The sequence below is a fragment of the Podarcis gaigeae genome (assembly GCF_964106915.1).
Source record: "Podarcis gaigeae genome assembly, chromosome: 2".
NCBI lineage: Eukaryota > Metazoa > Chordata > Lepidosauria > Squamata > Lacertidae > Podarcis > Podarcis gaigeae.
In genome coordinates, this window is record NC_139679.1 from 11,159,440 (window position 1) to 11,172,517 (window position 13,078).

Genomic DNA, 13,078 nt, shown 5'->3' on the forward strand with positions numbered 1-13,078 from the left:
CGCGCGGCTTAGGGATTTTTGCAAAAAAATGTTGTTCAGACGTCGAGGGCTTATTCTGTTTCCCATGATAAAAACGCATCTGTCTCCACCGAAAAACCTTTCAGGGGATCCTTTGCAACAGGTTAGCACCATTTTTGAGTGAATTGCAGAACGTCAGATTTTTGCTGAAATTGTGACCGCGCGGCTTAGGGATTTTTGCAAAAAAATGTTGTTCAGACGTCGAGGGCTTATTCTGTTTCCCATGCTAAAAACGCATCTGTTTCCACCGAAAAACCTTTCAGGGGATCGTTTGCAACAGTTTGGCACCATTTTTGAGTGAATTGCAGAACGTCAGATTTTTGCTGAAATTCTGACCGCGCGGCTTAGGGATTTTTGCAAAAAAATGTTGTTCAGACGTCGAGGGCTTATTCTGTTTCCCATGCTAAAAACGCATCTGTTTCCACCGAAAAACCTTTCAGGGGATCGTTTGCAACAGTTTGGCACCATTTTTGAGTGAATTGCAGAACGTCAGATTTTTGCTGAAATTGAGACCGCGCAGCTTAGGGATTTTTGCAAAAAAAATGTTGTTCAGACGTCGAGGGCTAATTCTGTTTCCCATGATAAAAACGCATCTGTTTCCACCGAAAAACCTTTCAGGGGATCGTTTGCAACAGTTCAGCGCCATTTTTGAATGAATTGAAGAACGTCAGAAATTTAGAAGAAATTGTGATCGCGCGGCTTAGGGATTTTTGCAAAAAAATGTTGTTCAGACGTTGAGGGCTAATTAGGTTTCCCATGATAAAAACGCATCTGTTTCCGCCGAAAAACCTTTCAGGGGATCGTTTGCAACAGTTTAGCACCATTTTTGAGTGAATTGCAGAACGTCAGATTTTTACTGAAATTGTGACCGCGCGGCTTAGGGATTTTTGCAAAAAAAGGTTGTTCAGACGTCGAGGGCTAATTCTGTTTCCCATGATAAAAACGCATCTGTTTCCACCGAAAAACCTTTTAGGGGATCGTTTGCAACAGTTTAGAGCCATTTTTGAATGAATTGCAGAACGTCAGATTTTTGCTGAAATTGTGACCGCGTGGCTTAGGGATTTTTGCAAAAAAATGTTGTTCAGACGTCGAGGGCTAATTCTGTTTCCCATGATAAAAACGCATCTGTTTCCACCGAAAAACCTTTTAGGGGATCGTTTGCAACAGTTCAGCGCCATTTTTGAATGAATTACAGAACGTCAGATTTTTGCTGAAATTGTGACCGCGCGGCTTAGGGATTTTTTCAAAAAAAGTTGTTCAGACGTTGAGGGCTAATTCTATTTCCCATGATAAAAACGCATCTGTGTCCACCGAAAAACCTTTCAGGGGATCCTGTGCAACAGGTTAGCACCATTTTTGAGTGAATTGCAGAACGTCAGATTTTTGCAGAAATTGTGACCGCGCGGCTTAGGGATTTTTGCAAAAAAATGTTCAGACGTCGAGGGCTAATTCTGTTTCCCATGATAAAAACGCATCTGTTTCCACCGAAAAATCTTTCAGGGGATCGTTTGCAACAATTTGGCACCATTTTTGAGTGAATTGCAGAACGTCAGATTTTTGCTGAAATTGTGACCGCGCGGCTTAGGGATTTTTGCAAAAAAAAGTTGTTCAGACGTTGAGGGCTAATTTTGTTTCCCATGATAAAAACGCATCTGTCTCCACCGAAAAACCTTTCAGGGGATCCTTTGCAACAGGTTAGCACCATTTTTGAGTGAATTGCAGAACGTCAGATTTTTGCTGAAATTGTGACCGCGCGGCTTAGGGATTTTTGCAAAAAAAAGTTGTTCAGACGTTGAGGGCTTATTCTGTTTCCCATGCTAAAAACGCATCTGTTTCCACCGAAAAACCTTTCAGGGGATCGTTTGCAACAGGTTAGCACCATTTTTTAGTGAATTGCAGAACGTCAGATTTTTGCTGAAATTGTGACCGCGCGGCTTAGGGATTTTTGCAAAAAAATGTTCAGACGTCGAGGGCTTATTCTGTTTCCCATGCTAAAAACGCATCTGTCTCCACCGAAAAACCTTTCAGGGGATCGTTTGCAACAGGTTAGCACCATTTTTGAGTGAATTGCAGAACGTCAGATTTTTGCTGAAATTGTGACCGCGCGGCTTAGGGATTTTTGCAAAAAAATGTTGTTCAGACGTTGAGGGCTTATTCTGTATCCCATGATAAAAACGCATCTGTTTCCACCGAAAAACCTTTCAGGGGATCGTTTGCAACAGTTTGGCACCATTTTTGAGTGAATTGCAGAACGTCAGATTTTTGCTGAAATTCTGACCGCGCGGCTTAGGGATTTTTGCAAAAAAATGTTGTTCAGACGTCGAGGGCTTATTCTGTTTCCCATGATAAAAACGCATCTGTCTCCACCGAAAAACCTTTCAGGGGATCCTTTGCAAAAGGTTAGCACCATTTTTGAGTGAATTGCAGAACGTCAGATTTTTGCTGAAATTGTGACCGCGCGGCTTAGGGATTTTTGCAAAAAAATGTTGTTCAGACGTCGAGGGCTTATTCTGTTTCCCATGCTAAAAACGCATCTGTTTCCACCGAAAAACCTTTCAGGGGATAGTTTGCAACAGTTTGGCACCATTTTTGAGTGAATTGCAGAACGTCAGATTTTTGCAGAAATTGTGACCGCGCGGCCTAGGGATTTTTGCAAAAAAATGTTGTTCAGACGTCGAGGGCTTATTCTGTTTCCCATGCTAAAAACGCATCTGTTTCCACCGAAAAACCTTTCAGGGGATCGTTTGCAACAGTTTGGCACCATTTTTGAGTGAATTGCAGAACGTCAGATTTTTGCTGAAATTGTGACCGCGCAGCTTAGGGATTTTTGCAAAAAAAATGTTGTTCAGATGTCGAGGGCTAATTCTGTTTCCCATGATAAAAACGCATCTGTTTCCACCGAAAAACCTTTCAGGGGATCGTTTGCAACAGTTCAGCGCCATTTTTGAATGAATTGAAGAACGTCAGAAATTTAGAAGAAATTGTGATCGCGCGGCTTAGGGATTTTTGCAAAAAAATGTTGTTCAGACGTTGAGGGCTAATTAGGTTTCCCATGATAAAAACGCATCTGTTTCCGCCGAAAAACCTTTCAGGGGATCGTTTGCAACAGTTTACCACCATTTTTGAGTGAATTGCAGAACGTCAGATTTTTGCTGAAATTGTGACCGCGCGGCTTAGGGATTTTTGCAAAAAAAGGTTGTTCAGACGTCGAGGGCTAATTCTGTTTCCCATGATAAAAACGCATCTGTTTCCACCGAAAAACCTTTTAGGGGATCGTTTGCAACAGTTTAGAGCCATTTTTGAATGAATTGCATAACGTCAGATTTTTGCTGAAATTGTGACCGCGTGGCTTAGGGATTTTTGCAAAAAAATGTTGTTCAGACGTCGAGGGCTAATTCTGTTTCCCATGATAAAAACGCATCTGTTTCCACCGAAAAACCTGTTAGGGGATCGTTTGCAACAGTTCAGCGCCATTTTTGAATGAATTGCAGAACGTCAGATTTTTGCTGAAATTGTGACCGCGCGGCTTAGGGATTTTTTCAAAAAAAGTTGTTCAGACGTTGAGGGCTAATTCTATTTCCCATGATAAAAACGCATCTGTGTCCACCGAAAAACCTTTCAGGGGATCCTGTGCAACAGGTTAGCACCATTTTTGAGTGAATTGCAGAACGTCAGATTTTTGCTGAAATTCTGACCGCGCGGCTTAGGGATTTTTGCAAAAAAATGTTGTTCAGACGTCGAGGGCTTATTCTGTTTCCCATGCTAAAAACGCATCTGTTTCCACCGAAAAACCTTTCAGGGGATCGTTTGCAACAGTTTGGCACCATTTTTGAGTGAATTGCAGAACGTCAGATTTTTGCAGAAATTGTGACCGCGCGGCTTAGGGATTTTTGCAAAAAAATGTTGTTCAGACGTCGAGGGCTAATGCTGTTTCCCATGATAAAAACGCATCTGTTTCCACCGAAAAATCTTTCAGGGGATCGTTTGCAACAATTTGGCACCATTTTTGAGTGAATTGCAGAACGTCAGATTTTTGCTGAAATTGTGACCGCGCGGCTTAGGGATTTTTGCAAAAAAAAGTTGTTCAGACGTTGAGGGCTAATTTTGTTTCCCATGATAAAAACGCATCTGTCTCCACCGAAAAACCTTTCAGGGGATCCTTTGCAACAGGTTAGCACCATTTTTGAGTGAATTGCAGAACGTCAGATTTTTGCTGAAATTGTGACCGCGCGGCTTAGGGATTTTTGCAAAAAAATGTTGTTCAGACGTCGAGGGCTTATTCTGTTTCCCATGATAAAAACGCATCTGTCTCCACCGAAAAACCTTTCAGGGGATCCTTTGCAACAGGTTAGCACCATTTTTGAGTGAATTGCAGAACGTCAGATTTTTGCTGAAATTGTGACCGCGCGGCTTAGGGATTTTTGCAAAAAAATGTTGTTCAGACGTCGAGGGCTTATTCTGTTTCCCATGCTAAAAACGCATCTGTTTCCACCGAAAAACCTTTCAGGGGATCGTTTGCAACAGTTTGGCACCATTTTTGAGTGAATTGCAGAACGTCAGATTTTTGCTGAAATTCTGACCGCGCGGCTTAGGGATTTTTGCAAAAAAATGTTGTTCAGACGTCGAGGGCTTATTCTGTTTCCCATGCTAAAAACGCATCTGTTTCCACCGAAAAACCTTTCAGGGGATCGTTTGCAACAGTTTGGCACCATTTTTGAGTGAATTGCAGAACGTCAGATTTTTGCTGAAATTGTGACCGCGCAGCTTAGGGATTTTTGCAAAAAAAATGTTGTTCAGATGTCGAGGGCTAATTCTGTTTCCCATGATAAAAACGCATCTGTTTCCACCGAAAAACCTTTCAGGGGATCGTTTGCAACAGTTCAGCGCCATTTTTGAATGAATTGAAGAACGTCAGAAATTTAGAAGAAATTGTGATCGCGCGGCTTAGGGATTTTTGCAAAAAAATGTTGTTCAGACGTTGAGGGCTAATTAGGTTTCCCATGATAAAAACGCATCTGTTTCCGCCGAAAAACCTTTCAGGGGATCGTTTGCAACAGTTTAGCACCATTTTTGAGTGAATTGCAGAACGTCAGATTTTTGCTGAAATTGTGACCGCGCGGCTTAGGGATTTTTGCAAAAAAAGGTTGTTCAGACGTCGAGGGCTAATTCTGTTTCCCATGATAAAAACGCATCTGTTTCCACCGAAAAACCTTTTAGGGGATCGTTTGCAACAGTTTAGAGCCATTTTTGAATGAATTGCATAACGTCAGATTTTTGCTGAAATTGTGACCGCGTGGCTTAGGGATTTTTGCAAAAAAATGTTGTTCAGACGTCGAGGGCTAATTCTGTTTCCCATGATAAAAACGCATCTGTTTCCACCGAAAAACCTGTTAGGGGATCGTTTGCAACAGTTCAGCGCCATTTTTGAATGAATTGCAGAACGTCAGATTTTTGCTGAAATTGTGACCGCGCGGCTTAGGGATTTTTTCAAAAAAAGTTGTTCAGACGTTGAGGGCTAATTTTGTTTCCCATGATAAAAACGCATCTGTCTCCACCGAAAAACCTTTCAGGGGATCCTTTGCAACAGGTTAGCACCATTTTTGAGTGAATTGCAGAACGTCAGATTTTTGCTGAAATTGTGACCGCGCGGCTTAGGGATTTTTGCAAAAAAATGTTGTTCAGACGTCGAGGGCTTATTCTGTTTCCCATGATAAAAACGCATCTGTCTCCACCGAAAAACCTTTCAGGGGATCCTTTGCAACAGGTTAGCACCATTTTTGAGTGAATTGCAGAACGTCAGATTTTTGCTGAAATTGTGACCGCGCGGCTTAGGGATTTTTGCAAAAAAATGTTGTTCAGACGTCGAGGGCTTATTCTGTTTCCCATGCTAAAAACGCATCTGTTTCCACCGAAAAACCTTTCAGGGGATCGTTTGCAACAGTTTGGCACCATTTTTGAGTGAATTGCAGAACGTCAGATTTTTGCTGAAATTGTGACCGCGCGGCTTAGGGATTTTTGCAAAAAAATGTTGTTCAGACGTCGAGGGCTTATTCTGTTTCCCATGCTAAAAACGCATCTGTTTCCACCGAAAAACCTTTCAGGGGATCGTTTGCAACAGTTTGGCACCATTTTTGAGTGAATTGCAGAACGTCAGATTTTTGCTGAAATTGTGACCGCGCAGCTTAGGGATTTTTGCAAAAAAAATGTTGTTCAGATGTCGAGGGCTAATTCTGTTTCCCATGATAAAAACGCATCTGTTTCCACCGAAAAACCTTTCAGGGGATCGTTTGCAACAGTTCAGCGCCATTTTTGAATGAATTGAAGAACGTCAGAAATTTAGAAGAAATTGTGATCGCGCGGCTTAGGGATTTTTGCAAAAAAATGTTGTTCAGACGTTGAGGGCTAATTAGGTTTCCCATGATAAAAACGCATCTGTTTCCGCCGAAAAACCTTTCAGGGGATCGTTTGCAACAGTTTAGCACCATTTTTGAGTGAATTGCAGAACGTCAGATTTTTGCTGAAATTGTGACCGCGCGGCTTAGGGATTTTTGCAAAAAAAGGTTGTTCAGACGTCGAGGGCTAATTCTGTTTCCCATGATAAAAACGCATCTGTTTCCACCGAAAAACCTTTTAGGGGATCGTTTGCAACAGTTTAGAGCCATTTTTGAATGAATTGCATAACGTCAGATTTTTGCTGAAATTGTGACCGCGTGGCTTAGGGATTTTTGCAAAAAAATGTTGTTCAGACGTCGAGGGCTAATTCTGTTTCCCATGATAAAAACGCATCTGTTTCCACCGAAAAACCTGTTAGGGGATCGTTTGCAACAGTTCAGCGCCATTTTTGAATGAATTGCAGAACGTCAGATTTTTGCTGAAATTGTGACCGCGCGGCTTAGGGATTTTTTCAAAAAAAGTTGTTCAGACGTTGAGGGCTAATTCTATTTCCCATGATAAAAACGCATCTGTGTCCACCGAAAAACCTTTCAGGGGATCCTGTGCAACAGGTTAGCACCATTTTTTAGTGAATTGCAGAACGTCAGATTTTTGCTGAAATTGTGACCGCGCGGCTTAGGGATTTTTGCAAAAAAATGTTGTTCAGACGTCGAGGGCTTATTCTGTTTCCCATGCTAAAAACGCATCTGTCTCCACCGAAAAACCTTTCAGGGGATCGTTTGCAACAAGTTAGCACCATTTTTGAGTGAATTGCAGAACGTCAGATTTTTGCTGAAATTGTGACCGCGCGGCTTAGGGATTTTTGCAAAAAAATGTTGTTCAGACGTCGAGGGCTTATTCTGTTTCCCATGATAAAAACGCATCTGTTTCCACCGAAAAACCTTTCAGGGGATCGTTTGCAACAGTTTGGCACCATTTTTGAGTGAATTGCAGAACGTCAGATTTTTGCTGAAATTGTGACCGCGCGGCTTAGGGATTTTTGCAAAAAAAAGTTGTTCAGACGTTGAGGGCTAATTTTGTTTCCCATGATAAAAACGCATCTGTCTCCACCGAAAAACCTTTCAGGGGATCGTTTGCAACAGTTTGGCACCATTTTTGAGTGAATTGCAGAACGTCAGATTTTTGCTGAAATTCTGACCGCGCGGCTTAGGGATTTTTGCAAAAAAATGTTGTTCAGACGTCGAGGGCTTATTCTGTTTCCCATGCTAAAAACGCATCTGTTTCCACCGAAAAACCTTTCAGGGGATCGTTTGCAACAGTTTGGCACCATTTTTGAGTGAATTGCAGAACGTCAGATTTTTGCTGAAATTGTGACCGCGCAGCTTAGGGATTTTTGCAAAAAAAATGTTGTTCAGACGTCGAGGGCTAATTCTGTTTCCCATGATAAAAACGCATCTGTTTCCACCGAAAAACCTTTCAGGGGATCGTTTGCAACAGTTCAGCGCCATTTTTGAATGAATTGAAGAACGTCAGAAATTTAGAAGAAATTGTGACCGCGCGGCTTAGGGATTTTTGCAAAAAAAGGTTGTTCAGACGTCGAGGGCTAATTCTGTTTCCCATGATAAAAACGCATCTGTTTCCACCGAAAAACCTTTTAGGGGATCGTTTGCAACAGTTTAGAGCCATTTTTGAATGAATTGCAGAACGTCAGATTTTTGCTGAAATTGTGACCGCGTGGCTTAGGGATTTTTGCAAAAAAATGTTGTTCAGACGTCGAGGGCTAATTCTGTTTCCCATGATAAAAACGCATCTGTTTCCACCGAAAAACCTTTTAGGGGATCGTTTGCAACAGTTCAGCGCCATTTTTGAATGAATTGCAGAACGTCAGATTTTTGCTGAAATTGTGACCGCGCGGCTTAGGGATTTTTTCAAAAAAAGTTGTTCAGACGTTGAGGGCTAATTCTATTTCCCATGATAAAAACGCATCTGTGTCCACCGAAAAACCTTTCAGGGGATCCTGTGCAACAGGTTAGCACCATTTTTTAGTGAATTGCAGAACGTCAGATTTTTGCTGAAATTGTGACCGCGCGGCTTAGGGATTTTTGCAAAAAAATGTTGTTCAGACGTCGAGGGCTTATTCTGTTTCCCATGCTAAAAACGCATCTGTTTCCACCGAAAAACCTTTCAGGGGATCGTTTGCAACAGTTTGGCACCATTTTTGAGTGAATTGCAGAACGTCAGATTTTTGCAGAAATTGTGACCGCGCGGCTTAAGGATTTTTGCAAAAAAATGTTCAGACGTCGAGGGCTAATTCTGTTTCCCATGATAAAAACGCATCTGTTTCCACCGAAAAATCTTTCAGGGGATCGTTTGCAACAATTTGGCACCATTTTTGAGTGAATTGCAGAACGTCAGATTTTTGCTGAAATTGTGACCGCGCGGCTTAGGGATTTTTGCAAAAAAAAGTTGTTCAGACGTTGAGGGCTAATTTTGTTTCCCATGATAAAAACGCATCTGTCTCCACCGAAAAACCTTTCAGGGGATCCTTTGCAACAGGTTAGCACCATTTTTGAGTGAATTGCAGAACGTCAGATTTTTGCTGAAATTGTGACCGCGCGGCTTAGGGATTTTTGCAAAAAAATGTTGTTCAGACGTTGAGGGCTTATTCTGTTTCCCATGCTAAAAACGCATCTGTTTCCACCGAAAAACCTTTCAGGGGATCGTTTGCAACAGTTTGGCACCATTTTTGAGTGAATTGCAGAACGTCAGATTTTTGCTGAAATTGTGACCGCGTGGCTTAGGGATTTTTGCAAAAAAATGTTGTTCAGACGTCGAGGGCTTATTCTGTTTCCCATGATAAAAACGCATCTGTCTCCACCGAAAAACCTTTCAGGGGATCCTTTGCAACAGGTTAGCACCATTTTTGAGTGAATTGCAGAACGTCAGATTTTTGCTGAAATTGTGACCGCGCGGCTTAGGGATTTTTGCAAAAAAATGTTGTTCAGACGTCGAGGGCTTATTCTGTTTCCCATGCTAAAAACGCATCTGTTTCCACCGAAAAACCTTTCAGGGGATCGTTTGCAACAGTTTGGCACCATTTTTGAGTGAATTGCAGAACGTCAGATTTTTGCTGAAATTGTGACCGCGCAGCTTAGGGATTTTTGCAAAAAAAATGTTGTTCAGACGTCGAGGGCTAATTCTGTTTCCCATGACAAAAACGCATCTGTTTCCACCGAAAAACCTTTCAGGGGATCGTTTGCAACAGTTCAGCGCCATTTTTGAATGAATTGAAGAACGTCAGAAATTTAGAAGAAATTGTGATCGCGCGGCTTAGGGATTTTTGCAAAAAAATGTTGTTCAGACGTTGAGGGCTAATTAGGTTTCCCATGATAAAAACGCATCTGTTTCCGCCGAAAAACCTTTCAGGGGATCGTTTGCAACAGTTTAGCACCATATTTGAGTGAATTGCAGAACGTCAGATTTTTGCTGAAATTGTGACCGCGCGGCTTAGGGATTTTTGCAAAAAAAGGTTGTTCAGACGTCGAGGGCTAATTCTGTTTCCCATGATAAAAACGCATCTGTTTCCACCGAAAAACCTTTTAGGGGATCGTTTGCAACAGTTTAGAGCCATTTTTGAATGAATTGCAGAACGTCAGATTTTTGCTGAAATTGTGACCGCGTGGCTTAGGGATTTTTGCAAAAAAATGTTGTTCAGACGTCGAGGGCTAATTCTGTTTCCCATGATAAAAACGCATCTGTTTCCACCGAAAAACCTTTTAGGGGATCGTTTGCAACAGTTCAGTGCCATTTTTGAATGAATTGCAGAACGTCAGATTTTTGCTGAAATTGTGACCGCGCGGCTTAGGGATTTTTTCAAAAAAAGTTGTTCAGACGTTGAGGGCTAATTCTATTTCCCATGATAAAAACGCATCTGTGTCCACCGAAAAACCTTTCAGGGGATCCTGTGCAACAGGTTAGCACCATTTTTTAGTGAATTGCAGAACGTCAGATTTTTGCTGAAATTGTGACCGCGCGGCTTAGGGATTTTTGCAAAAAAATGTTGTTCAGACGTCGAGGGCTTATTCTGTTTCCCATGCTAAAAACGCATCTGTCTCCACCGAAAAACCTTTCAGGGGATCGTTTGCAACAGTTCAGCGCCATTTTTGAGTGAATTGCAGAACGTCAGATTTTTGCTGAAATTCTGACCGCGCGGCTTAGGGATTTTTGCAAAAAAATGTTGTTCAGACGTTGAGGGCTTATTCTGTTTCCCATGATAAAAACGCATCTGTTTCCACCGAAAAACCTTTCAGGGGATCGTTTGCAACAGTTTGGCACCATTTTTGAGTGAATTGCAGAACGTCAGATTTTTGCTGAAATTCTGACCGCGCGGCTTAGGGATTTTTGCAAAAAAATGTTGTTCAGACGTCGAGGGCTTATTCTGTTTCCCATGATAAAAACGCATCTGTCTCCACCGAAAAACCTTTCAGGGGATCCTTTGCAAAAGGTTAGCACCATTTTTGAGTGAATTGCAGAACGTCAGATTTTTGCTGAAATTGTGACCGCGCGGCTTAGGGATTTTTGCAAAAAAATGTTGTTCAGACGTCGAGGGCTTATTCTGTTTCCCATGCTAAAAACGCATCTGTTTCCACCGAAAAACCTTTCAGGGGATAGTTTGCAACAGTTTGGCACCATTTTTGAGTGAATTGCAGAACGTCAGATTTTTGCAGAAATTGTGACCGCGCGGCCTAGGGATTTTTGCAAAAAAATGTTGTTCAGACGTCGAGGGCTTATTCTGTTTCCCATGCTAAAAACGCATCTGTTTCCACCGAAAAACCTTTCAGGGGATCGTTTGCAACAGTTTGGCACCATTTTTGAGTGAATTGCAGAACGTCAGATTTTTGCTGAAATTGTGACCGCGCAGCTTAGGGATTTTTGCAAAAAAAATGTTGTTCAGATGTCGAGGGCTAATTCTGTTTCCCATGATAAAAACGCATCTGTTTCCACCGAAAAACCTTTCAGGGGATCGTTTGCAACAGTTCAGCGCCATTTTTGAATGAATTGAAGAACGTCAGAAATTTAGAAGAAATTGTGATCGCGCGGCTTAGGGATTTTTGCAAAAAAATGTTGTTCAGACGTTGAGGGCTAATTAGGTTTCCCATGATAAAAACGCATCTGTTTCCGCCGAAAAACCTTTCAGGGGATCGTTTGCAACAGTTTGGCACCATTTTTGAGTGAATTGCAGAACGTCAGATTTTTGCTGAAATTGTGACCGCGCGGCTTAGGGATTTTTGCAAAAAAAGGTTGTTCAGACGTCGAGGGCTAATTCTGTTTCCCATGATAAAAACGCATCTGTTTCCACCGAAAAACCTTTTAGGGGATCGTTTGCAACAGTTTAGAGCCATTTTTGAATGAATTGCAGAACGTCAGATTTTTGCTGAAATTGTGACCGCGTGGCTTAGGGATTTTTGCAAAAAAATGTTGTTCAGACGTCGAGGGCTAATTCTGTTTCCCATGATAAAAACGCATCTGTTTCCACCGAAAAACCTGTTAGGGGATCGTTTGCAACAGTTCAGCGCCATTTTTGAATGAATTGCAGAACGTCAGATTTTTGCTGAAATTGTGACCGCGCGGCTTAGGGATTTTTTCAAAAAAAGGTGTTCAGACGTTGAGGGCTAATTCTATTTCCCATGATAAAAACGCATCTGTGTCCACCGAAAAACCTTTCAGGGGATCCTGTGCAACAGGTTAGCACCATTTTTTAGTGAATTGCAGAACGTCAGATTTTTGCTGAAATTGTGACCGCGCGGCTTAGGGATTTTTGCAAAAAAATGTTGTTCAGACGTCGAGGGCTTATTCTGTTTCCCATGCTAAAAACGCATCTGTTTCCACCGAAAAACCTTTCAGGGGATCGTTTGCAACAGTTTGGCACCATTTTTGAGTGAATTGCAGAACGTCAGATTTTTGCAGAAATTGTGACCGCGCGGCTTAGGGATTTTTGCAAAAAAATGTTGTTCAGACGTCGAGGGCTAATGCTGTTTCCCATGATAAAAACGCATCTGTTTCCACCGAAAAATCTTTCAGGGGATCGTTTGCATCAATTTGGCACCATTTTTGAGTGAATTGCAGAACGTCAGATTTTTGCTGAAATTGTGACCGCGCGGCTTAGGGATTTTTGCAAAAAAAAGTTGTTCAGACGTTGAGGGCTAATTTTGTTTCCCATGATAAAAACGCATCTGTCTCCACCGAAAAACCTTTCAGGGGATCCTTTGCAACAGGTTAGCACCATTTTTGAGTGAATTGCAGAACGTCAGATTTTTGCTGAAATTGTGACCGCGCGGCTTAGGGATTTTTGCAAAAAAATGTTGTTCAGACGTTGAGGGCTTATTCTGTTTCCCATGCTAAAAACGCATCTGTTTCCACCGAAAAACCTTTCAGGGGATCGTTTGCAACAGTTTGGCACCATTTTTGAGTGAATTGCAGAACGTCAGATTTTTGCTGAAATTGTGACCGCGCGGCTTAGGGATTTTTGCAAAAAAATGTTGTTCAGACGTCGAGGGCTTATTCTGTTTCCCATGATAAAAACGCATCTGTCTCCACCGAAAAACCTTTCAGGGGATCCTTTGCAACAGGTTAGCACCATTTTTGAGTGAATTGCAGAACGTCAGAT